We start from the raw sequence: 27,949 nt of genomic DNA, 5'->3' as shown, positions 1-27,949 counted from the left end.
AGGTGAGGAAGTAGAGACCTACAGAGCATATGTGAAGGAATTTGGGTAGGTCAGACAGCTGCTGATAGTCATTAGAGGGAGGTTTCTTTTCTTTTCTGTCTTTGTCATTTTTTTTTAATGAGGAGAGATTTGGTTATGCTTAAATATTAGTTAGGAGGAAGCAAGGATCACATTTGAGTAAGTTACCAGGAAAACTTTGTTTCTGGAGAAGACTTCACAAGTTTTGTCCCCTTAGAAAGAGAAAATCCAGTAACCCAGTGTGTTCTCTTTTTGTATTTAGTTTCCAAGAAGCTTAGAATCGAATTCAGTTCCCCTTAGATGTCTGGTAGTATTTACAGCCACTTCCTTCATCTGCTTTCTGTTCTGTTTTAAACCTTAATATCTTATTTTTTTAAGGAATAATTACCATGAGCAGTTTATAAGGCACTTTGATACTTGAGAACTCACAGCATCCATCCTCTGTTCAGCACAAATTTAATGAGTGCCTGCTGTGACCATACACTTTGCACCATGCAATAGACACAATGATGAGTAAGACAACACAGTTGCTACTTTTACAATCTAGTTCAGGAGACTAGACATTAATGGAATTATTATATTGATAATTACAAGTGTGGTAAGTGGAGGAAAAGAAAGTACTGGAAGCCTCAAGAAGCTGAGGGGTCAGGAAAAGTATCCTTGAGACTGAAGGATGAAAGAGACTCGGAGATGGCTAGGGTAACATCCAGTCAGAATAAAATCTGCTCTGTGGAAACCCTGTAAACCAAGCACGTCAAACTCGCAACCTGTGGGCCGCATGCAGCTCACAACAAATATTTTTGTGGCCCAGCCAATATAACATTATGTAAGAAACATTTAATAAAAATTTCGTAAATTAATTTTTACAACATCCTGGTATACGTAGTTATTAATAAGGAACTACAATGCTCATTAATGACTGATTACTATAATCGTGTTCCATTCATTTCCCTTATAAGCCTTGCATGCAGGCACACCATTTCTCTCCACTAATACTAGCAACGAATATTTTAGCAGCCGATTGCCATGTCATTAATCTTGGACTGACTTGTTTGGTGTGTACAACAGGAAATATTTCGCTATTGGAGAACAAGAAAAATAGGTTTATTTGCATTACACTTACTAATTTGTGCAGTTATTCAGTGTTGGGTAAATTAATGTTCAAGAAAAAATATTAATTTTTATTAAAATGTTCTATTATTTTATGTTAACGATTACTCATTTATTTCAGCCCTTGTATTCAGCATTTCTCTTTCAAAATCAACCTATATTTCTATGAAAATTGAAGCTTTTTTTTGCGACCCACATAAACTTAAACCTTGTTTATTTGGCCTGTGTTAGCCTTTGAGTTTGACATGCTTTCTGTAAGTGATCATTCAGCTCCTGCCTGGACACTTGCAGAGATGGGAACCAGTGCTGCATTTTTGAACAGTGATAAAAGTCAAAATAGAGCAGAATTTGGCTCATATAGCTTCTGCCAAGAGTTCTGTACCTTGAGTCTACACAGATAAGCTTAATTCTATCTACCATTGCTTTTCACAGCTGGAAGATAGCAGCCATAAGCTCCCCATACACATGTTTATAGATAGATCTGTTCTCTTACAGTTAAAAACAGGTTTTTCAATTTTTGTTGTTGTTACCCAATGATGTCACATTTAAAGAGACTTCTACTTGTTTGCAAATACTCATTCTTAACTTCTTCTACAGAAATACAACTCCTTGCTCTCTTGTACAGAATTTTTATACACACACACACACACACACACACACACACACACACCTACATTTTTCAGCTTCTATTGTAGCTAGGTGCAGCAGATTACAATGTTTAACAATAAGCTCTCATGAAAGGCGGAGGAGGGGCAGGGGGAAGCTCTGATTTGTAAAATTTCCCAATGTCTGTGGTGTTAATTCTCCCATGGCTGATTTCTAGCTACCAACATGATTCACTGAATGTGGAGTTGGGAGGCAATGTACAGAGTGGGCTCTCACATGCCTTAGGAGTGGACTCCAGCATGCCACTGGCAAGGGGGGACCATAAGATTAAGTTTTCAATGGGATGTGAGTGGGAGCAATGTGTATAACTGCCCGATTGTGCCTTAAGTGGAAGTGGGGACTTCCACTTTCCCTTTTCCACCTTCCAGTGGTCTAGAATACAGACTGGATGGAGAATCCATTTATAACATATAGATAGGGCATCATTCAGAGACGGTGGAGCAATAAGATAGGATGAGCCTGGCTTCCAAATATTTTAGAGATGACTTACTAGCCCTAGTTTCCTAGTGGGTGGTATTTTTTTATATAAACAAGAAAGAAATTTCTAACTTGTTTCAGACATTATTATTTTGAGTCTTTGTTAGAACAACTGAAATTGTATTCCAACTGATAGAGTCATCCATCACAAAATGGCCATCAGATCACTGCTCTAACATCATGCAAAATGTTGCTAATTTCAAGCCACAGTGTGAATAAATGAACTAGACACCCTCCCTGCTCTAGGGATCACAGCACCGACCACAGCTGCATGTAATCAATTTGTATCAGGCAAGGTAAGATGTCATGAGTGTTCTAAGCAGTGCAGATGGTCAACTACACAGATTTAAAGGAGGGGATGGTGATGATGATGATGATGATGATGATGATGATGATGATGATATAGAAAAAGAAAGATGATGATGAGGAGGAGGCAATATATGAACTCAACCTTCAAAGATGGTTAGAATTTTGACAGGTAGAGCTTTTCAGGAAGAGTGATTGTACTTTTCATTCAGATTTTAGATTCCAATCATTCTGAAAATGTGATCCTGCAGAAAATCTCTACACTGCTATTTTTCTTCTTTAATAGAATGAATTAATATTGTAAAACTATGACAAAAATGTTTTAAATATTTAAGAGAATCAATTGTTTTCTGAGTCTCTGATCCCCCATTTACAAAGAAGCCCTTGATTTGCTCATTTCAAAGCTTTTGGTGGATTAATTAAAGCATTCCTCTAAGTGCTTTCCTAAGCAGTGCTTTCTGGGTTTATTTTGAATTGCTAAAGGTGCATAAAGACACTAAAACTTCATTCTTTTAAACAAAAATCTGTGATTCAAACTTTTCATTAATACAAACAGACCTCTCTTCCCATTAATTTTACTTAAGGAAAGGAATGAAGTCTTGTGTTTCCTTTTTATTACTTCACAGTCCCCAGTATAGCAGTGAGCACAAGAGAAGCTCTCAGTAAATATTTATCAGTCTGAATGGGAGTCACAGAATTTGAGATAATGGAGGAGAATGTTGGGAAAGTGGGGTGAGGAAGGGATTGTTTAAATGGCCTAGAGATGTAAAGGAAATGTCTCCCATGTGCATGGTAAAGACTTAGGAATGAGCCAGCAGATCCTAATAGCAAAGCCCCATTCTCCTCTTCCCTTCATTTCACAGGTTGAAAATAGAGGCCCTATGGAAAAAGGGCCTTGACTCCTGGAATTGGGTCTAGCTCATCTTTGTTTCCAATTTTTTTTCAAAGTTGTATTATAAACGTAATACAAAAAATACTATGCATTTTTTGACATTCAACTTCACACTGTGCCTCTTCCTCAGAAAATGAATGCATGCATACACATAAATAGGAATAAAGTCACATACTGAAATTCCAAGGCTTAAAAATGTAACTTCTTTTTGTAAAGGAACAAAAACATTAAAGTTTGGGGGTTCTTCTAGCCCATCAGAACGTCCAGGTCAGGGGTCCTCAAACTACGGCCCGAGGGCCACATGAAAATACAAATATTATATTTGTTACCGTTTTGTTTTTTTACTTCAAAATAAGATATGTGCAGTGTGCATAGGAATTTGTTCATAGTCTTTTTTAAAAACTATAGTCCGGCCCTCCAATGGTCTGAGGGACAGTGAACTGGCCCCTGTTTATAAAGTTTGAGGACCCCTGGTGCAGGTGTTATCTGCTTAGCTTATCCCTCTCTTTAGAGTTAGATAAACTCTAAAGTTTAGAGTTGGACACAAGCCAGGGAGGCAGATTCCTATAGAAAAAGCAGTCAGAACAGAAGAACTAAAATTCCCAAGGGGCTGTGTGAGGCTAGAGAAAGGGGATCAAGGAACCAAGACGGTACAGTCAGGCAGCATGGAGAACAGCCTGTTCTTCTTAGCTGCTGAGAGAAGACTGGGTGGGGTTTCTCATAGGAGCAGCCACAATGATATACTTGAGCCCCTCTAACATATCAGCAACAAATTATATTTATAATGGAAAACTTATTATGGAGGAGGCAGGACTGAGACTTATTATGCAGGTCTAAGCTTAATAACTTTTATGTAATTTGGACATTTTATCTCCCTTTTGAATCTCTGTCTCTACATCAACACAGTGGGATCTCTTCCATGTCTAGCAACCTGTGCTGCTTTCATATGTAAAAATAGCAATATTCATTCTGAGAGAATTTCATCTTTTCTGATTGAACTATATTCTACTTTACCATTAACTACTATAGAGCCTTCAGAATTATTTTCTTTTGCTTCTATTGTTTAACAATTGGCAAAATTATTCAGCTCTCAACCTTTTTAATGATTAAAGTCATATACAAACCAAGTGAAGTGATATAGAATACTACTTTATTTTTAACAGTTGGAAGGAAAATTTTTCAATAATTACTTGCATTATTCTAGAGAGGTAGAAACAGTCACCTAACTTTGCATTGAGTTTACATTTCCCTGAGCTCTCCCATAATTCAAGTCTTTAAAGATAAGTTGTCTTTAAAGTTTGCCTAGAGAATTCTCTTTATTTAGAGCAAACAGTACAGACAATTATGGTCCAAGCCACAATCATTTTAGGCTTAAACTCTTTGAATAGCCTATTAATCCACATCCCTTCATCTTTTCACCCATACCCCTTCTCTCTGCCCACTGACCAAGTCTACTCCCACCTCACAGCCATGGTGATCCATTCAAAACCTGAGTCAGATCATGTGACACACTCTACTCAGAAAAAAAGTTCCAGTGACTATTAGTCTCACTCAGAGTCAGAGCCACAGTTCCATTTGGTCCCTGTAGGACCTAACAGGCTCTCCTGCATCCTTGCAGACCTCATCTCCTACTGTTTCCCCTCATGAACTCTGCTCCAGTCACCGGACCTCCTTGCTTTTCCCAGTATACCCAAGCATCTCCCACAACAAGTCCTATTTAAATGATGCTCCATCTGGAACACTATTCCTCCAATTGGCAACAACATGCCTTCCTTCCTTCAGATCTTGGCTCAAGTCTCATTTATACTAAATAGTAACCTTCTGCCCCTATTGCTCTGTATCCTCTTTCTTCTAATGTAGTCTTCTGTATAGTGTTTTGCACCCTGTTATATTTTCTAACTGTGTCTTTCTTGACTCTTTTTTCCCAATAGACTGTAAGTTCACTGGATTCGGAGATTTTTTTTCTGCTGTATTCATTCAGTCTTATAATTGTAGTGCTTATAATGGAGGTGGCATACAGTAGGCATTCAGTAAATACTTATTAAATGAATATTCATAATGAGGTACTTTTTTCATATGTTCAGTATTTTGTTTTATTGAGCAACGTGTACTCTCTCTAAAAGAGCAATTCATATTAAGTAAAAATTATTTTTTCTAAGATAAAAACAATGACCACAAAAAATATCTAAGTCCCTCTGAGATCATTACCAAGAATGGCAAATTTCAGTGTACTATGGAAAGACAGAGTGAGCAGTCAACTAAAAAAAGTTCAGGAGTCTTGAAGACCCAGAACTTCTATCCTGTCCTACATTATGGGGCCATTTCTACCAAGTTGTGGAGCATGTACAAGTAAACAATGTTTTTCTTATGTCTTGGGAAACTTAACTTTATAGGTGCTATGCAACTATGTCCTCCATGACAATGACTATACTGATGTGAAGATCTTTCTGTAGACTGTAAATCCATCATACCTTGATTCTATGCGTGTTAACCTGATCAGATGGCTTGGGCTCGGGCAGGCAGTATTTCTGTTAAGCAGACTGAGCCATCAGGAAGTACCAGAGATACACATAGAGAAAGAGTGCCTGGAACAGGGCCCAAATACTCCATAGAAAATTTCAAATCTGAGTTCAACTGCTCCACACTGGGTAGATTAACAAAAGCCAGTTAACTCCCCCAGACCATAGTCTTCTCTTCTGCAAAATATTAACCACAAACAATTCCTGTTTTACCATCTCATGGCATGAAATAACCAGGGTGAGAATTTCTCAAAGTATATAGGACTCCATGCAAACTGCTCAATGGATGACTAAATGCCATTACCTGGGACCTCTGGCTGATTCCTGGAAAGATGATTGGGAATGTTTAGGTAAACAAGCAGATGAGTGGATTAAAAAACTGTGCTACATCTACACAATGGAATACTATACCACTATAAAAAAGAATGAATTTTTACCATTAGTAACAGCATAGATGGAACTGGATAGCATTAGTCTAAGTGAAATAAGCCAGTTGGAGAAAGATGACTATCACATGATCTCACTCATATGTGGGATATAATGATCAACATAATTTGATGAACAAAAATAAATCCAGAGACAAATGGCAGGGGAGGGGGGGGCAGTTAGAGAGCAACCAAAGGACTTGTTTTGCATCCACATTATCATAACCAATGGACACAGACACTGGGGCAGTGGGGGCTTGCCCAGGATGGGAATGGCTGGGGGAAGGGGGTCAATCGGAGAAAAAGGAGACATATGTAAAACTTCAGACAATAAAAAAAATTATAAAAAACAAACAAACACACAATTGTACCTTAGTCCTGCCCATCACCAAGACACTGAAACTAGGGAAGGGAGAAATCCAGTTTTATGGTATCTGATTTTAGGTGCTATTCTTAGGGATTTGTTCATTCATCCAACCACACATCTATTGAAACCCTACTCTGATGTAAAGAATTGAACCTCAGATTTTGTGGGATGATAGATTTGAATGTAATCCAACTTTTGTCCTTAAGGAGCTCACACAGAATAATGGAGAAGACCACACACACACCCAAAAAACCTCTAATGGACATAAAAAGGAATTTGTCAAAAGAAAGACCTCTGGAATGAAATCCATTCGCATGGCCTTTGGCAGTCATTCCAGTTCTCTGGGCTTTAGTTTCCTTCTCTGTAAAGTATAATAATCACAGGGTGATTGTCAGAATCAAGATGGGCTATTATTTTGTTTAGGTGCTCTGTAAATGTGAATTGCCATCCAAGAGTCATTCCTTCTTTTCTGTCTCCTTCTTACTTCCTTCTCTCCCTCCTTTTTCTTCTTCTTCTTTTTAAATCATATATGTGTATTTATTCCAATACTGCCAGCAGTATGGGAGAGCAGCAGGTCATCCACAAAAATCTGCTCTGCAGCCCCCCATAAACCAACTGCTTATATAGGGTAGGACAAAGATTACATGAGGAAGTAGAAGGGTGGGACTCCATTGTTTGGGCAACAAAGTTGTTAATATTTCCATGATAATAAGCAGTTCTTAAATGAGAATGGTTCCAAGGTTGATTCCCATGTCCAAGGTTGACTCCCAGGTCTTGGGGACATGCAACTCCTAGCCAAGAATGGCAACTCCTGGCCAGGTCAGGATATCGTTTCTTTAACCAACACAAGGGAATCATGGTTAACAGAGCATGATTAATATTTCCCATAACCATAGATAGTCTCCAATATTCTATAATGTTTCTGAGGCAAAAAGACAGTCGGTCATCATAAGGATGCTGTTAGCAGGTACCCCCAATGCTGTTAGCAGGGATAAATAGTTACCTCACATATCAGAAGCCAACCAGCCAGAAGCTTAGTATGTCCATTACTATAAGGAAGGTGAAATTATCAGAATAATTCATATTGTAGTTAGTAGATAATGAAAGACAATAACTAGAACATTCAGTAACGTCAGACATTTGCCACTGGGAACTAGTGCAGTAACCTTTAAAGGAAACATCCCTGCATCCTTTTCCCAGACAGTGGGTCCCAACATATAAAGGTCCCTGTATATGACTTCAAAAAATGAATGGAATAATTCTATATATTATCAATAGGTGTCCCAATTCCTACTCAGCAAAATTGAAAGGTCAGTTCTACACAGGTTCCTCCACTGCCAACTTCAGAGCAATTGGAGTGATGGGAAGTATGTCTCAGCGTCCCATCCATTTTTCCTCTGGTTGGTCCATCATCCTTACTCTGATCAGGTCTAGCTGCTTACCACATCCCCTCAAGGATGTTGGCTTTGAATTCTTTCAGAAAAAAGGGGTGCAGAGTCTCTTCTGTAACCTCTTCATGCTGAGGAGGGACAAAGTTTTTTCTTGAGAGCCAAGAGATCCTTGCTCTCTGTCAGAGGGACGATGAGGCTTAGTCATGGAAGAAGGGAGCAATGGTGTCTAGAGGTGGTGTTCCCTGAGTGTGAGTAGGGCTTGTAACCTGCTAGAGACAAACTGTTATAAAATTTAGTATTATTGGGCAAAAGTTAGAACAGCAAGAATGATAAATGGCTGGTGGAAGGAAATGACATTTCATTTCCAATAATTTCCTATTGAAACACAATTTTTCTCCCCCAAATCACCCTCATTTTTATTAAGGACAATTTGGCCTAATTGTTTACATGAACACAATAGGAATAATATTTGATCACATAGGCTATTTTTTAAAAAGATGCTTTGCTAGACTCTCATGATCAAGCTTTAATTAATCCTGCAGGGCAAAGAAGCTGAGCCACCAAGCTGCCATCAGGTGTGCCTACAATACTTATAGATGGGAGAATTCCTCAAGTTGAGGTCTCCGATGATGTCTTGAGATTCCTTCCTTGCCATCTCTCAGGAAAGAAACCTCTGTTCCTTACCTAGAAAGACTGCCATGAACCATGTGACCACGCAACGTACCAGACTATTTCTCCAAGCACTCATATTGGCTCCAAAATTAGCTTTCATTCCTTAAAGCTTCCTTGTGACATCCAGCATGTGGGCATGTCTCTCTCAGACATGACATTGCAGTCAGTCTTGGTTAATATGGACACAATTGGGAAGAAGTCTTACTGAATTCATGTAAAGAAACGTATTGCCACTTATTAAGAATTGTCAAATTCTGGAGGGACAGGTAGGAAGAAAAATACATAATTTACTAAATTGCTTTAAAATGTTTCCTTATATCTGAAAAACAAAAGTTTAAGAATCATCAATACTTTTAACAAAAGTTACAAAAACTATATAATTATTTTCCATTCATTCAGCCCCATAATCAAATTTTTGTTTCGCCTGATTTTTCTTGCCAGTCCTTCTATAAATCCAGATACTTTATAGAGTAATGCAAATGACATGGAATCTTGTCCTTTCTGCAAAAAATCAATATTCCAGGATAACAATTAGAGCTATAAATGAAAGCATAATATAGTTGTCATTATTATTTGACAAGGCTTCCCATGTACTTCTCAAGTACACAATGGGGGAAAAAAAAGGAGACATATGTACTACTATTCGTAATACTTTAAACAATAAAAAATAAAAGAATAGATCCAGAGAAAAATTGTAGGGGAGGGTGGGGGGTTAGAGAGCAACCAAAGGATTTGTATATATGCTTGCTCAGGGTGGGAATGGCTAAGGGGAAGGGGAGGGCGGGGGGATCAACTAGGGGAAAAAGAGACATATGTAAAATTTTAGACAATAAAAAAAAAGATTTTTAGTGGATTTAACCTTTGCCTGACTGGAAATACTTTTTTTCTAGTTTGTTGATATACATAAGATGTAGAGTACAATTAAGGGGAATAATGACTTTTATTTCCTAAGGGTTTACATATAATGAGAAAGGGGATGAAATTGTTTAGATATAAAATGTAAAGTGCTCAATATTTCAAATCAATTAGCATTTAAGAACCATATAAACATACCTACAATTTCTGGTATCATCCATTTCATATTCTCTTTCTCCAGCCAAACTTCAATTCCCTGGAATTTATAATAGAATTAAACAAACCTTAGTGATCAGATTATTTGATGACTTTTGTTTATTTGTTTGTTTGTTTGTTTCTCAGATGGTGAATTGAGGCTCAGCAAAGAGAGGAATCTGACCAAGGTCATGCTATTTAATTAGCAACAAAAGAATCTAGAACTCAGATTTCCTGGTTCACATTCCATCCCCCTGCCTCACCCACCCACTTTGTGCCAGACTGAAGGTCCAATGGGCTGGGTAGCTACAGGCTCTTATTCTTTCTATAAGCTCCCCCCTTTTCTCTTTACCTTGGTTAGAACATCCTCACTCTTCCTCCTCACCCACCCCACAAAAACTGACTTTCTGCACTTCTGACAACCAAGACTCTTAAACCTTCAAAACCACAAAGCCAAAGCAGGACTCATGAATAGCTGGGCATCATGCTCCCTGTGCTCCATGCTTATGCCCCCTCAGTAACAACCGAAGTGAGAACTAGGGCAAGTAACTTTACTGCCACTCAAGTAGGATAGGTAATAAAGCACTGTTGTCTTCTTAACAAATATTACAGAATACATATTACGTGCCAGAGATTGGTCTAAATACACTCTATTCTCCATCATCTCATTCAATTATCAAGAAGTATGTACCTTCATTATCTCCATTTTATAGATGAGGAAACTAAACCTTAAAGCATCTAAGTAACTTGACTGAGGTCACACACTTGTTAAGTAAAAGAGGCAAGTTTTTATAAGTGTACATGGTGTATCTGATATTACTTTATACCACATCTGTCAAAATAAAACTTTTAAAAACTCTTGAGTGGCCTGCAATCAAGGTATCCAGTACAGTAGAGCATAGACAACATGTTAAAAGCTCACCAGTGAGTGTGTGTGTGTGCGTGTGCGTGTGTGTGTGTGTGAGAGAGGGGGGGGAGGGATGGGAAATAGACAGAAAAGCATAAGAAAATTTAAGCTAAAGAAATCCACTGTAATTGACCATAAAAGGTACCTCTGTACTTCCTTACACAGAGATTTATAGGCTTACCAGCTAATTCATTGACCAACAAATAATGGAGCACTTACTGTGTGCAAGAACAAGTGTTCAAGTCTAGAGAATGTAGAAAACATAGTCACAGAGCCTCCTTCATGGACCTCACAAACTCCTGGATACATTGTCAGATAAATGCACTTAAAATTTGTGTGTGTGTGTGTGTGTGTGTGTGTGTGTGTACCACTTAAGTAAATTTCCTCAAGGGTGTGCTGAAAATTGCCCTTTTATACATTGCTTAAGGAAATAAATAAGAGTGTCTAAATTCATGAAATATGAGAATAGGTTTTGGAGAAGAAGAGGTGAGTTACTTAAATTGGTCAAGACATTGAGAAATAAGATACTTTTATCTTTAGTGGAACTTTGAGCTCTTTGCAAAATATTTTTTTAAAAAATCCAATGTCCTGAAAGCTAAATAAAGCAAACTGTGCCTTTAATTCCCCAAGGTTCAGATTAAGAGCCCAACTCTTCCATGGAGGACAAGAGAGACTGGATTTCCATTATAAATAACCCCAGAGTTCAGTCAATAACAATTTCTTTTGAAGCCCTTTAAGAAACCTGGGATGAGGCCAGAAGAAAGGTACCCACTAGGCCAGGCCAAGAGAGCAGGAACAAAATCTATAGCTGATTTCATTTTACAGAACACTTATTGCTGTAAGTCACAGCAAAAGAAAGTGGTCAGCAGGGGCAGAAGTAACTCCTGACTTGAGGCTCCTGTCTTCAAAATTTCTCTTCCCCGCCACTCAGCATGGCCTTGACTTCCTTTTGCATCTTTGCATTCTTCTACCTCGGAGAGCAGAAATTCTTTGAATTAGTAGCCATGCTATTCACATCCCAGTTCATCCAATTAACAGCTCTTGCCACTGGGAGGTTATCTTATGTCCATGTGAGTTGCCTCATCTCCTCATGTGGCCTACTTCATAGGGCTACTCAGATGACATGACAGATGTTAAAGTATATCGGGAAGTAATCTAATTTCCCAGACATGAAGGAATAAATAACTTAAAATCTCAAAGGTCTGAATATAGGTCCCTATACTCACCCACTGTTAAAAACAAAAATGAAACCAGTGAATGATGCACATATATCCACAAATACCTACCTGTCTACATTGAGTAGAATCCAAACTCCATGGTTTTCAAGGTCCTGCCCAAGATATTTCCAACCTTTTCTTTAGGATAGAGAGACTCTATCCTCCTTATGTCTTTCGTAATTCTGATAAATTAATTGTCCAATAACTCAAGAGCCCATTATATGGGCTTGCTCTTTAATACCTCCATTTATTTATTGGGCTATTTCCACCTCCTGGAAATCCTCTCCCCTACATGACTATATGTCCAAACCTGCTTAATGCAGCCTCCTCCAGAAAGGATGCCTTCTATGACTTTTTCTGTTTTAAGTCATCTCTACCAAATCTGAGCACCCCTACCATTTTTATTTGTACCTCATATTTGAATAACATATATTCTCATGAGTTTTTTGGTTTCTTGAGAAGAATGATACGTCTAATTCCTCTTTGTTTCACTTACCATGAAAATAATAATAGTTAATTATTGAGCACTTAATATATATGATCTTCTTGAATCCTCATAGCTAAGGATATTCATACAGATACTTTTTCTCATTTTGTAGATTAAGAACCAGGGTCCCAGAGATATTTAGAAAGTTGCCCAAGCTATTAAGTGGTGAAGTCAATTTAGAAACCAGAGATTTCTAGTTTAAATATATGGTTTTTAACATCCATGCCTCCACTTATTATATGTTCTTATCATAGAAAAGTACTCAATAAATGCTTTTGACTGAATGAACAAATTTATGAATGAAGAAAGTGTAAGTCTTCAAGCATGAATATTCCCATCCCATGCACAGAACTTTACATTCCCTCAGGCAGTAGCCACTCAATGAATATTTGCTGAGTTAATAAGTAGAAGGATTAGTACTAGAACAGACTCAGAGATTGCTGAGTCTAGAATGCTCTCAAAGGGGAGCCATTCACTCATTCTTTCAACATTTATTCATCATTCATTCATTTATTCTTCCAACACATATTAAAAGGCTGCTATGTACTGAAGAGATGGTATAGGAATAAAAAATAAACCAGACATGAGACCTAGTTTTTTGGAGCTTACATTTCGGTAAGAGGAGAATTGGTGTTTTTTAAGTCTAAGGAAGAGCAGACATTGGCAGAGTGAAGATAATTCAAACTCATGGACTGGCCAACAAAACAGTCAGAGGTGAGAAGTAAGGTAACCTTGATGCTGAACATAGAGAAAGCTCCCCTTAAAGAGGAAATTAACTCAGCAAGAATAACTGGATGACTCACCCATCAAAATAGGAAGCTCTTTCTGGTAAGGAAAGATGGTGGCATTGAGGTGGCAGAAACCACGGAGATCCTGCTCGAACACTTACCACAGTAGACTTCACCTTAGCTGCTTGGGTTACTGTCTGTGTGGAGGCGAGGGGCGGGGAGAACCTGCTCACTGGCCAGGGCTCAATAGAGACAGTGCAGCATTGCAGTGGAGGATCCCTTGCTCTTGGAGTCACTGCTTCATTCTGAGCAAAGGCTCCCTCCCACAGAAGCTCTGCAAACCTGGGCATATAAAAATGTGAATAACAATTTCTCTTTACTGAGTTGTGAAGGTCAAAAAGTTAATACCTGTAAGTGCAGAGAACAATGCCTAGCTTATAGGAAGCACTCACTAAAGGTTAGCTATTTTTATTGTGCTTCTATCATTGACTCTAATTGTATGTTTGAACTGAAGAATCCCAGTGAATTTTAGAAGAGAGAATGCTTATATTTCACTTGGCTAAGAAATAGGAGTATAAATCATATGTCTTGCATCTTATAACAACTTTACTTATAAGATGACAGTTCTTCCATCAATTTCGGGACTGACTTCTCTAAACTGCCATATAATTGTCCTCTGCAACAGAACTGCCAAGTGGATCATGATGTTCCATGTTTGTGGACTTTCATCCAAGTCTTGGAGCAGCAATAAAATGATTCTGCTAAAATCACAGTCACATTTTCTTTCACTTTACCAGACCATTGCACCTAAAAATAATCCATGATATATATACATCTGCTACTGTAACCTAGAATGTAGATGTTTCTTTATTATGGAAAATACTGTTTTAATCCATCTATTTATTTTCTATTTAAAACATAGAACTATACATCTTTAAAATATATATATATTTGAGAAGAATTTATTTATGCAAGAGTTTATAACCAGATGCTGGATCTACCTCTATTGCAAAAAAAGTTCTGATTTTTAATTTTGAAGATAGTTTTTAACATAAATATGTTTTTATACAAACAACAGTTTTAAAAATGATGACTAGTGAATAAATATTCTCAAAATGTTGTATTTATTTATTTGTTTGTTTATTTATGTTTACATATCAAACATTGCAAGTTACCACAAGATGCTAGGATCTTACTTTGCCTTGTTTTCTGTAAAATGCATTAAATATGAAGAACACACCAATAAATGGGGGAGATACTTCCCAAAATTAATGTTACTAAATTGAATAGTCAAGGAATTTCGAAAGAAATATCTATTTTATTATACACCAGCATCAATTATCTAAAATGTTTAGGGCTTGATGGGCAGGACATGGAATAAGTTTGAGATCATCTAGAGAAGGTGGTGGCTATGAGGAAAATACATAAGATTTGGAGCCAGAAGATTGGGCTCCACACTGACCATGTGTCTTGTGAGCCTCACTTTATTGCCCTAAAAAACAATCATAATAACACTAACCTCATAGAGTTGTTGGAAGGATTAGAGATAAGGTATGTAAAGTGCCTGGAACATAGTAGATGCTCAATAACTTTCAGTTCTTATGATAGGAATTATTTTTATATATTTTCATACAGATATAATCAGATGGTGTTTGTCGTGTATTTATTTGTTGTGTATTGACATTTTAAAAGGCATGTTAGCAATCCTCACTAGCAACATCATGAGGTTGCTGCATGGAAAGGCAGGAGAGACTGGGTCATTCCTCTATTCCATAAAAGTTTCTATAACTCTTTTATAGAACATCACTCTCTTCCATACTCATCATATTATCATTAATAATGAAGAGTAGCACACTACTAGTAGTAGGGAGACCTATGATTTAGTCCTGACTCCATCTCTAAAGGGCCCTGTGACCTTGGATCAGTTGTTCCTTCTCTCTGCACTTTAGTTTTTTACTTTTAAGATGAGGAAATCAGAAAAGAGTTCCTCTGGAAATATTTCAGGTCTAAAATTATATTAAGTACACAAATTTATAATTTTTTTACTTAGGCATGGGTTCAAGAAAAAGAAAACTTGTAGAGATCATTAAAATGATGGGAGAGATTAACTGTCCATTTTGTGTCTGATAAGGAGTGATAGTGACCTGATTTTCACATGTTCTCTTAAAAGCTAAAATCAAAGTAAATCAGATCAAGTTCCTTTTCCTGTGACAAAGCCTCATCATCAATATTTAAGATTGTCATTTGTAAATATTTCTCTAGTCCTGACAATAGATGTACACTATGTGCAGCATACAATTTTTTCTGTTTGCTCTACTGACAAAGGACTTACATATAGGTTGAGATTTAGTGTATAGTCTGTGGTCATGGATTCCGTTTGCATTCATTGAGGTCACCAACCACACATAGTCCCAAATATTTGTGGTAAGTGCTATTTTGCCATAAAATATTCCTTTCTATCTTTGAATCAATAAATAAGTTCAAGTTTAGATCATCCAGCTTCTAAATCTGATCAACCATGGAATGGGCCACTGGGAGGCAGAGAGTTTCTACCCTTGGAGATATCTAAAAAGGAGTTTGATGGACACTCTTTTAGGGATGTTATGTCAGAGGTTCAGATCTGGAGTAATCTCTAAAGTCCTTCTGAACCCAACACTTTTATAACTTTCTGGTTCTACCTATTTTTACAAGGACAACTCTGAAAATGTGGGTGATCGGTTTATCTTTATCTTTAAAAAATAAGTTGTTCAACTCTGCTGAAGAAGAGAAAGGAACCAACTCTTCACATGGGCTTATTGACTCTTAATATTAAAGATAACCAATATTAGAGGATTCTAAGCCAATGGGTTCTGGGTAATGCATTTCAATGGAATATGAATGGTAACATTATGAAAAATAGTTCAGTAGAGGTAATTGACATTCCCAGACTTGGGCTTTGGCAAACAGGAGGGGGCAAGATGAAGTTTCTGGTATTTGCTGTTGGTACTTGAAAATTCTTTTCCTGCCTACTTCTCTTTGGATCCTCTGAGAATCCTTGGACTTGGCTTGGTTTGTGCCCAGTTTTGTGCCCATGGTTCAAAGGATTGTCTAAAGTTTCATACAATTTTTCTCTTGGCATGCTGCCTGGCAGCCTGTTCCAACTCAGAAGTTAAAAGTTTGCACTTCCTTAAAATGTAGTATTTCCCAACTGAACCTGCATCAATCAACCGAATAGTGTAATTACTCATGCACTGCTCAAAGCTCAACACTGGCTAATGATCGCTAACTTTGTCCTATACCAGGCTTATTGATCCTGATCAATCTAAGAATTGACCACTTGAAAGGAGGTGCACAGGAAGATCTAAAATGCAACAGGGAGAACACCGTGTCAAATTGCCATAGTCGTGCAAGAGACAGCATTTGCAGAATCTGTCCAGATCTGGTAAGGTGTTTGAATCTCTGTTTGAACTGTGGGCTGTGGAGGATGACTTGGGAATTAAAGAATGTCATGGCAAAGGAACTATTAAAGAGGATTCCTGCCCTAATTCTCTTTTGGGGCTCTTTAAAAGGCCTATTCACCCCCACTCCACCCTACCTCTGCCTTAGTTTTCTGATTCCCACTATTCATCTTGGCATTGTCTTGGTATGCTAATGGGATTAAGGAAAACCCTATCCAATGCTGGTGGGCATGACTGCTAGCTCTGTGGGTCAAGAAGGGTTTGGAAACTACAGGTCACCCTGGCTTCAGGTGGAACCCTAGACTGAGAAGAGGGGCCTATCCCTGAAGGATTGTTAATGTAAGGTAGGGTCTCAAGGCCTGCCTGCCTCGCTCTAGGGTATCTTTTAGGAGCTACAAATGGGTGGTAACACCACTAGTTGGAGTACAGGACTCATGTTTCTGCTCCTGCCTGCTCCCTATGAGAGGGTCTTTAACCTTCTGTATTTTAAGAAAATTATTTGGCTCTAAACGAAAATGTAAGTCTCATTAACCATCCTCTATCCAAAGAATACAGCAGTATCTCTGTCTTCATACGCTTTCTTCTCTTCTTTCCTCACTGTTTTCCTTTTTGATTGTTTAGGTTATAGCACATGTTCAAACAGGGAATTTACGGGTTTTGAATGTGTCAGTGAAAAAAGGGAATTGATACTGGCCATTGGGTGAATGGCGACATCAAAGAGAAGCCCACGTTCTGTTCCCTGTAGTGTGGCTGGGATTTTTTACTCCAAGAAGAGGATTAAACAACAGAGCTTTCCAGGAAAAGATTGACCTTTGTTTTCTTTTTCTCTTTCTATCTTCCTTCCCAATCCATTCAGAAATATAAGCATTTGATACCTGGAAACCAATTTCATTTTGTGGAGAGGACTAATGCTATTGAGAACTAATTATAAAATTATAATTCATAAAAATAATAATATCCAAATGTTTTTATACCCTTGGTGTTGATCCTCTGAACAACACAGCAGGGGCTGAAAGTTCAAATATAAACATTATCCCAGTTTTTTCATGGAGTAAATGAGGGCCAGAAAGTGAAGTGCTTTACCCAGGGTCATGGACTGGTTAGACAGAAGCATCAAAACATAGCCACTTTTCTGACTTAAGGCCTAGTCTATGTTTTTTAATACCTTGCTTCCTCTTTCCACACAATAACCTCTTAAGATTACAGTTAGAGTTGGGTTCATGGAGTTACTAAGGGGACTAAGAAAAATGGAGCTTTAAAATTGTCATATTCTCATGTTTCTCTGTGCAGTGTCTGAATATCAAAGAAAAGAAATCTTTTTTAAAAATAATATTAAAATTGCTTTGAAAATTTACTGGTCCATGATTACTTGATCAATGCCAACCAGACCAAAAAAAAAATCCTGATATTAAAACCTACTTTTTAAAAATTTTTTCTTGGTTCATTACTTGTTTTAGCTGGGTGGCCAGCTATGTGCAAATTTACTGGTAGGACGATTTTCTGGGAGCAATGACCAGTGATGAGGGTTCTGTTGAGATCCAGGCAGCAACTCTAGAAAGGTACCTATCTGTTATCGCTGACAAGGATGAAATATAGAGCACAGGTCAGACTGGTCAGCACTGCCCAATAGATTTGTGTAGCTGAGTCTTGACTGCTTGATCACCACCAGCATCACAGGACTAGTGGAAAGAGAGGTAATGATTGTTGATCAGAAGCGGGATCTGCTGCCATGGGAAAGTCCAGGGTCTTGAAAATAACTAACCAATTTGGGAAACATTTTCCAGTTCCTACTAAATGAGGGTAAGATTAAAGGGTCCATTCTCCCCTTCTCTCCTCTGCTCTCAAGCTTCATGAAATCAGCCACTTGAAGAGATGAGGTCTGGTGGTGACTATGCTCAGCCAGGATATGAAATCCCTGCTTCTCCCCGTTTATCAAATAGGGAGTTGGACTACATGGCTTTCGAGATTCCCACGCCTGACATTCTTTGATTCTATCTAGCGTATCAGATTCCAGTCTGACTGTGCTTAACCAAGAATGCCAAATGATGCCCAGATTTCTTGTCTCTGGTTTGCCTTTCTCACCAAGGTTGCCAGGATGACAGTGGGCAGGAACAGTCCATCTTTCCCCCATGAGATTAGAGGCCTCACTCTGATCACCTAGCTGCTAGGTCTTAGCATACCCCACACCACCCACCCCAATTCTTCCCTCTGCCAATGACCCGAGGCTCTGACAAATAAAACACATACTAGTAGACACAATAGGAAACCCCTTATTGGAAGGGTTCTCACTTTAGAAAGAAGACAAGAGAGACACTGGGAGTGTGGGACCCAGTCACTTCCTGAGTTGGGCCTGGATGCCAGCTCAGGCATCCTGACACCCTAGTTGAGGGCCTATTCTACAGCAGCATCAGACTGGATGTTTCTTTCTTTAAGCTCTCACATGGATAAGATAGCATCTTCTGTTCATGACTTTCAGGATCCAGAAAATTAAATCTCCTACCATTAATCAAGTGATTATCTACACTGAACTACTATTTTAATCCCTTCTACCTTGTCTCTTCCCTATAAATAGTTTTATAACTACAACTGCTTCCAAAACATTATCTTAAGTTTTTATAGAGAAAAAAGGGGGTTAGGTGAAGTAAGAAATAAGTAAAACCAAAACTTAACAATAAGTAAGAACAATGAAATAATTTCTAATGTGATACCTGTTTAGTGTACAAAATTAGAAAGCCAGTAAATGAAAGTAAAAATAAAACCTGTCATTATCCCATCATTCAGAAATGTCCACTGTGAACATTTGGTTTCTTTCATATATATATACATGTTTACTATTAGTGCTTTTTCATTGGTATTTCAAATGGGTTATGAGGACTCATCACTGCATACCTTTGGTCTTTTATTAGTTGTGTATATCTAATTCCTATTATTTCATATCACTTAAGTGGTTTTCTTCCTAGTTGAATCCTGATTGACAGAGAGCATGTTGCTGAAACTCCTAAAGACATGTCAGTTCTGGATTTTGGTATCGGGTTCCCCTCCAGGACATATTCCAGAAAAGACTTTTAAAGCATTGGACAGTATGCTCCAAAATAGCTCTAGGGTTTTAAAAAAGTAAGCCATTGACTATTACATTTTAGCATTTATTGAACATATGCTACACATGTCAGACATTATGCTAGTGATAGTACATGTATTTTATTACTTAATCCTAACTCCCTGGGGTAAGCATGTCATTGTTCCCATAATACAGATGAGGGAAAGTTGGCCTTTAGGGGAGTTACATGGCCCAAAGTTGCATAACTAAGTGGTCCAGTCATGATTCAAATCCAGGCAGTTTGGTTTCAGAGTCTACAACCTGGATTCAAAGTTGTCATTTGCTAACACACCAAGCTGGAGAGGCCTCACTTCTTGGTAAGAGGGCAGGGTCTTAGGGCAATCACTTGTACTATGGAAATAAATAACCCTGTGGGATGAGTCCTGCTAAAAAAGTCAGCAGGTGTGCTGGAATGAGCACTGGTCTCAGAGTCAAACAGACAGGCTCCAGTCCTCCTGTACCAGCATGCTAGTCATGTGAGCCTGGACATGTCACTTCCCAGTCTGAGCATTATACTCTCATCTATGAAAGGGGAATAGTAGCATCAGTCTTAGAGGTCATGGTGAGGATGAAGAATGATAACATGTAAATGTACCTGGCATGTTTCCAGGCTTATAGTAGATGCTAATAATAGAGTTTAGTTGAATCTGAACCTGAGCAGAAAGTTTCAAATTGAAACCTGGTTTTGAGTCTTGGATCGACCACTTGGCATGTGATTTTGAACAAGATACTGGGGCCTTTCTAGGCCCAAGTTCCTCATCTTTCCTGGAGGTAGTTGGGCTAGAATCTCTACAATCCTGCCTCAAATTCTGGGCCTTCAGCTGGCCTCAAGAGGAAGGAATGTGGCAGGTAGTAGCTTCTCCTCTCAAATAAGTCTGAAAATGGTCAAAATTATCAGAATGCAGTGTTTTGCCTTGTCTCCTCTGCCCCGTGGAGGTTCTTGACTAGATATAAGCACTGGAGCCTTCTGAAGTGTCTGAGGTGTGATTATGAAAATCACAAATATTTCTTAGAAAAAGGGGGTGAGGCCTTTCAGTGGCAGGTGCTGTTGCTTTTATTAGCTCTTCTAGGAAAGGAGGGGTCACAGCTACATAGGTTTCCCAACAATGAAAGAAAATAAGTCCTTGACTTGCTCCAAAGAATCCGATTGGGAAATCACAAAGCCAGATGATTTCTTGGGTCCCCCATGCTCACTTACATTGTGATTCAGCTGTAAGACACCTGTTGTGTTTTAACTAAAGGGCTCCTAGATGCTAAGACCTGTGGGGAGTGGAGAGTGACTTGATTCTCACTCTAAAGGTGCCTCTAGTCTGCCTCCATCAAGGAAACATAAGCCCAGGGTTGAAGGGGATAGACAAGTTTTGTTAGAATTTCACAGAAAGGATAATCAAGGTTTTCTCCTTTGTCCCTGGCCACTCCTCATTCACCTGGCTGGGGCTTTCTCCTCTCCAAACCTCTAACCCAGAGAGGCCCAAGGCTCCGCCTTTGGACCACTTCTCATCCCATGCTCACTTCCCTGGGGATCTTCCTCAGTTTCACAGTTTCAATAAAATCTTAACACTGAAAACTCTTACATTTCTGCCTTCAGTTTAGATTTCTCTCTGTAATGCCAGACCCAGAAACCCAGCTGACTGCTCACTTGTCTCCCTTTGACTGTTGGCCTCTCTAAACTGAACACTTCTAAATTAGAGTTCCTAAGGTGCCCTCAACTCCTTCAAATGGGCTTCACCTGCAGCCTTTCCTTTTGGACAAATAACAATACCATGAGTTATAGTTGCTCAGGCCTAAGAACTTGGAACCATGCTTGACTCCTGTTTCTCCACAACCTACATCTAAACTACTAGACCCTGCCTTACAAATATAGAGAATCTGAACACTACTCACCATTTCTGAGTCCAAGCTACCATCATCTCTCTCCAGAATTATTATAATAGCTTCCTAAATAGTGTTCATACTCCTGCATTGCCCATCTCAACAGAGCAGTCAGAGGGATTCTGTGAAAATAAATTTTCGATCCTGTCCAAACTCAGTGGTTTTCCATCTTATCCAGAGTAATAGCAAGTTCATCCATTGACCAATGTGGTGTATACAATGCTCTCCGCTTTCCTCTCCATCCTGTCCCACTGCTCTGCCCTCCTTCACTCCATTCTAACTACACCAACCTCCCCACTGCTCCTCAAACACACCAGGCATGCTCTGGATCAGGGTCCTGGTGTGTATAGTTCCCTCTATCCGGTTCTCCAACCCAGGAAATCCAAATATTTCTCTCCACCTCTTCTCAGTCTGTAATGTAACCTCAGTGATACCTTCCCTGGCATCCTATTTCACATTGCATCCTTCCCCCTCACACGTATCCTCTCTGCCCTGCTTTTCCCCTTTTTAGCATTTATTATAATTAAAAACTACTGTATGCATTTACTTTCCAGTGTATTTTCTGTTTTTCCCTGCTAGAAGGAAACTCCAAAGAGCAGGGAAGCACAGGGCCTGGCATTCAGTAAATGCTAGTTGAAGAAATTGGGGAGGGGGCGGGTTTGCCCAGGAGCCCATTGCAGCTACGCTCTGAACCACGGGGCCTGAGAGACCAGAGGCAGGGAAAGGAGTGCTCAGGAGAGAGAGAGGGCCACTGAGCCAAGGCTGAGTGGGGTCCAGTGGAGACAGGGAGGGCCAGGATAACTGACTCATGTTCTCCATTCACCTTTACCTTCCTATTTTATTTCTTCCAGAATACCCATTGTCTGCCTTTTAGTATGTAGCAAAAATCCCAAGGCTGCTTAGATGTTAGAAACCTCATGGATGAAATTCAGAGTCAAAGACCTGAATCCAGCAGTGTATTCCTGGACTAGCCACTTAACCTCTAACCTCTGCTTGCTCATCTGTCAAAGATGGATAACAATACTGGCTTGTGTTCTCGTGGACTGTGGTGAAGATGAGATGAGTAACAGATGGGAAAGTGCCTCACATTCCAAAAGCTGGGCAATCGTAGTGGGGATTAGCGAAGTGCAGGAGAGTGTTGCTGCAATAATTACTCTGACTCACATGTAGGTTACCTACCTCACTGCCAATGAAAGGGGAAAAGGGTGTTCCAAATTGGTGACTAACTCAGAAATCTTTCATCTTGGATTTTTAGTATGGGAGGGACACAGGAGGAGAGATTGGAAGATGTACTTTCCGGAGGATGTGGCTAGTGTCCAAATAAGGTGCTGTTTATTCCCTGTGCACCAGGTTCTGGGGATTACTTCTTCTCCTTTCATCCCTACCGACATTTGTCAGTTGGTTATTATTATCTCTTTCTTTAGAGATAAGAAAACTGAGGCTCAGAGAGATTAAATAAGTTGCCCAGAGTCACACAGGTATTTGGTGTCAGAGTCAAAAACCAGCTTTGTTTTAAGAGTCTGTGCTCTTTCCATAGGCTTCCTTTTCAGTGACTTATGCAATTAATTCCACAGCTGACAGTGAATAATACACACGTCTGCCATCAGAGGCCCCGGCAGATAACAGACTCTGAACTATTAAACATAATTCTAAAAGTAAAATGGAAGGTGTGTGCCACCTGTGAATCCAAACCCTTTTCTAGACCACTGGCCTGTGCTATGAATGGCTTCTCATGGCAGTACACAACAAAAATTTAGAAGAAACCAGGATTTTGAGCTAAATGTTTCATACGAGCCTAAGAATAATATAGCTGTAAGCAATGCCCACTGGTCTTTCTAAGCATCAGGAAAAAACGTCTAAAAGCAGTGGTATAAGAAATGATCTGACTTCTGGAAAATTAGCAATCCCAGTCTAGATTTTAACAGGTGACACTGTAGCAACTCACCTGTTGTCTGCCACACTAAAGGGCTTAATCAGTGTTCACTGAATGTATGTATGTATCTCTATGTGTACCATATGTACAACATATAGGGTAATGGATTTGGTGTGTGGTAATAATGGATGTAAATTCATTTGGATAAAGGATAGAGGTGGATGGATCTGAACCCATAGATTGGAGAAATGCAAACAAACAAAAAAAAGCCTGTAACAGGAGACTTACAGAATACTTGCTTTAAAAATCTATGCACAAAAAAGTTTATTGAGCGCACCTACTAGGTAACTAGGGGCTGGTGGAAAGAAATGGGAGGCACATTTCTTTACATTGGCCTAAGGCAGTGGTTGGCAAACTCAGTCAACAGAGCCAAATATCAACAGTACAACAATTGAAATTTCTTTTGAGGGCCAAATTTTTTAAACTTAAACTATATAGGTAGGTACATTGTTATTAACTTAATTAGGGTACTCCTAAGCTGGCCTTTGCTAAAAACATCCTCAATCTGATTGAGATACATTGCTGAGGTCGACCCCTTCCAACTCTCCCATTCTCAACTCGTGCATTAATCGCGTGCGCCTCGCCCACGCTAGGTATCCCACGCCCGCCTGCGCAGCGTCTCCCCTTGCCTGACCGACACCCCCCACTTCTTCTAACACCACTTCTTCAAAATAGACTTGCCCAGGCTGAAAACCGACTTCTGAGCATGGGCCACGAAGTTTCAATCGCACTGTACGTGGGTGCCCGCACGTGGTATTTTGTGGAAGAGCCACACTCAAGGGGCCAACGAGCCGTGGTTTGCCGACCACTGGCCCAAGGTAACCATAAGAAACATTTATAGATGATTTTAAGTTAGTGATTTTTATAGGAAGAACTACTCATACTTGAAGACAAAGGAGGGAGGAACATTTTCCCTTTGATGCAAAACACCAATTACACAGTGTTTGGAGAGAAAGTGATCTGAGTGCACTGAGACTTTTTGTTTTTATTATTTATTTATTTATTTTTATTGATTTTAGAAAGTAAAGGAGATGGGGAGAGAGATAGAAACATCAACGATGAGAGAGAATTATTGATCAGCTGCCTCCTGCATGGTCCCCACTGGGGATTGAGCCCACAACCTAGGCATGTGCCCTTAACTGGAATCGAACCTGGGACCCTTCTGTCGGCAGGCTGACTCTCTATCTACCGAGCCAAACCAGCTAGGGCCATTTTAGACTGCAAAGTTCAGCTGTGTAAAGCAGGATTACACAGAGATTCATAGTTAGGCTTTGAAAAAATAAGAACAATCCCCTCTCTAGCTACCACTGCTAGGAAACCCTGAAAACGGAGTTCAAGAGCATGGGCTTTGGGTTTGACTCCCCCATATCTGCTTCTTAGTTCTTTGATCTCAGAGAGACTACTTCCATTCACTTTGGGTGGTGAGCACACAATAGAGTGTACAGATATCATACTATAAAGTTGTACACCTGAAATATATATATAACCAGTGCCCGCTGGTCTTTTTAAGCATCAAAGTATTTTAAAAGCAGTGTTTTTTTTTTAAAAAAAAAAATCCCCCCCCCAAAAAAAAAGGAGCAGTGGTATCAGAAAAGACATGATTTTGTGATGGTTAATAATCATTGTGACTGCACATGCACAATAAATGTAATAAAAAATAAAATAAAAATAAAATTGGGTTGTAAGGGGCTCAACAGAGCAGCAGGCTCACAGCAGCTCTCAGTCTTTTATTCCTCCCCCAACTCTCAAACACCTCCTGAGCCTCTAACTTCCTCTGCTCTGGCATCCTTGGGCAAGGCACTTACTGCCTTCTTTCTTCTCACCCATCACATTCAGCAATTGGACTATATGATCTCTATGGTTTTGTTACATGAGTCTAACTATCTAGTCCTATTTCTTATCAGATGGCTGGGGTAGCTGGACAATATATCAGTCTACTTTCTACATTTTATGTTAACAAGCTATTTACTGTGTCTTACTGCATTTAATCCTGAGAAAATTCAACTGAAGGTAATGGTTGTTTTCCCCTGAGCAAACCAAGGCAAGAGGCACAGAGAGGAATCATTCTAGACCTCTGGTTTGACATTCAGCTTGCAGGGAAGACTCTTTTGAAAGGCTTAACAACAGCATTAAAAAAAAAATGAGACCCTTCATTATACCCTTGGCCTTGAAAATCAAGCGGAAAACTTCCCCATTTACACTCCATCCATTCTCCCACTTCTTGCACTAAAAGCTTTAGTCATCTTTTTGGTTGTCTCTTTTGAATGTTCCCATTTCAGGCTGAGGTTATGTCTCTCCTAAGAGCCTTAATCAAATCTGCAAGGCACAGGACTGAACAGAGTCTTCCGTACCTGGTTCCCAGACTGGGCATGCACAAACAAAGCTGATGATCAAACAAAGCTGATACCCGTGCTGCCTGAGGCCATGGGGTTCCCTATGAATTTTTACCGGCGCTTGCCTGATTATCTTTCTTCCCCATTTGACATACTTGTCACTGGATTAGTGTAGAGTGAACTTCTTTTTCTAGCCACTGATTTATAGCCGCCCTCCCCCCCAAAGGGCCTAGAACTATGCCCTACACAGCAGGCACTCACTGAGCCAGAGATGGCATCGCCAACCAGTGCAGCCCCTGATTACATAAAATATTTCAGCAATTGCACCAAATTGCTGGGCACCCTTAAAGATTTGGTCAGCCCTATTCCTACCCTTTCTCTCATAGATTCACAAAGCCCAATTTTGGCAAACTCCTTATAATGCAATTAAATTTTTGGAAACTGAAGCCAGGTTTCATATTCAAATGTTGACTTCAACCACATGGGAAAGGTTGGCCAAATGCAGGAATGACTGGAGGATTTTGGCAAAGAGATTAATTGGGATTTTCCATTCTCAGAGATGCTGCATGAGCTAATGCACAGGTAATACTCTGTCTTCAGGGGCTCCTAGGGACCAAAGAGTGGACAAAGCATGAGACTGAAAACCCACATGCCTCGTAGGGAATCATTAATGTTCTCAAACCAAAAAAAAAAATTAAGTAGTGGAAGAATTGAACTGTTTCTTCTTTGAAATGCAACACCACCTACCTCTCTAAGTATTGTGGTGATGCAATTGAACATACATGAATAGTCTAGCATAGGGCCTTGTTCAGAATAGAGAGCAATGAATGTATGCAGTTGTTAATACTACAACCTGGGGAAAGGCGCTTGTGTGAAGTTGAACAACCAGGTTTTGAACCTCACTTTGCAGTTAAGTAGCCCAGCTGATGCTTTCCTAATCTGGGTTCTAATTTCCTATCTTTTGAATTGGAACAATAATTATGGCATACTTCACAGGGTCACCATGAGAAACATAATAAAGACTGTATATGGAAAGTCTAGTCCAGATCCAGGCCACATAGAAGGTGCTCTATTCATAACTTTTATAGCTACATATTGGTAAGAAATGAAAAGATCAATATATTGTTTTATTCCATGTAAAACACCCAACCAAATAGGTGACAAAATAAGGAAATACAGTTGAATATATTGTTTCTCCACCCTTTTCAATTCCTAACCCCTAGAATCTTACAATACTCCTCCATTTTCTTACTGAACCTTCAGGTTTCAGAGTTGAGAAGAGAAGTATAATGTTCCTAGAGTAGTTGAGGAGACAAGTAATATACAAGGAAATCCACAGATGAGTAAACAAGGGCAAGAGGTGGGGTGGGGGGGAGTAAGCCAGGCAGAGGCAGCAGAGGTGAAATAACCATAAAGAAGTAAAACCAAGACATATTCAGGGACTTGAAGGAAGCCACTATGGCACATGTAGAGACAGTGTAGAAGATGAAATGGGGGGTAGGGGGTCAGAAGCTAGACCATGCAGGAATTTAGACCTTTGTGATGGTACAGAAATCTGACTAGTCTCCCACCAATTCTACATCTGCCAATGTCTTTACTTCTTTAGCTCCCAATTTTGCTCTCTATTGAGAAATTAGTTTGGAATGGAGTATTTCTGAGGACAATTCCACCTTTACTGGTATTTTTTTTTTTAATTCTATTTCTCCTAGCTTCAAATACTACCTGTAGTTTGAGGAATCAAATTTGTCTCTAAACCAGACTTCTCTTGCAAGTTCAGGTCTTGAATATCCAACTGCCTTCATCTATCTCAAACACATCAAGTTCAAAACTGAGTTCTTGCTTTCCATCAACTGCCCCCTGGAAGCTTTTCCCCAACAGTGTTTCCAATTCAGTAATAGAAGCACATCCACCTCTTTGCTCAAACCAGAAATGTGGGATTTATTCTTAATACCCATTAGGGAAGGGTCACCATCCCCTTCTTCTTATTCCAATATGGCTTTCAATCTTGTTGACTCCACCTTCAAATATGTCTCGAATCTCTCCAT

This window comes from Myotis davidii, unplaced genomic scaffold (genome assembly GCF_000327345.1).
Source record: "Myotis davidii unplaced genomic scaffold, ASM32734v1 scaffold41, whole genome shotgun sequence".
NCBI lineage: Eukaryota > Metazoa > Chordata > Mammalia > Chiroptera > Vespertilionidae > Myotis > Myotis davidii.
Note: the sequence above shows the minus strand (reverse complement) of the source record.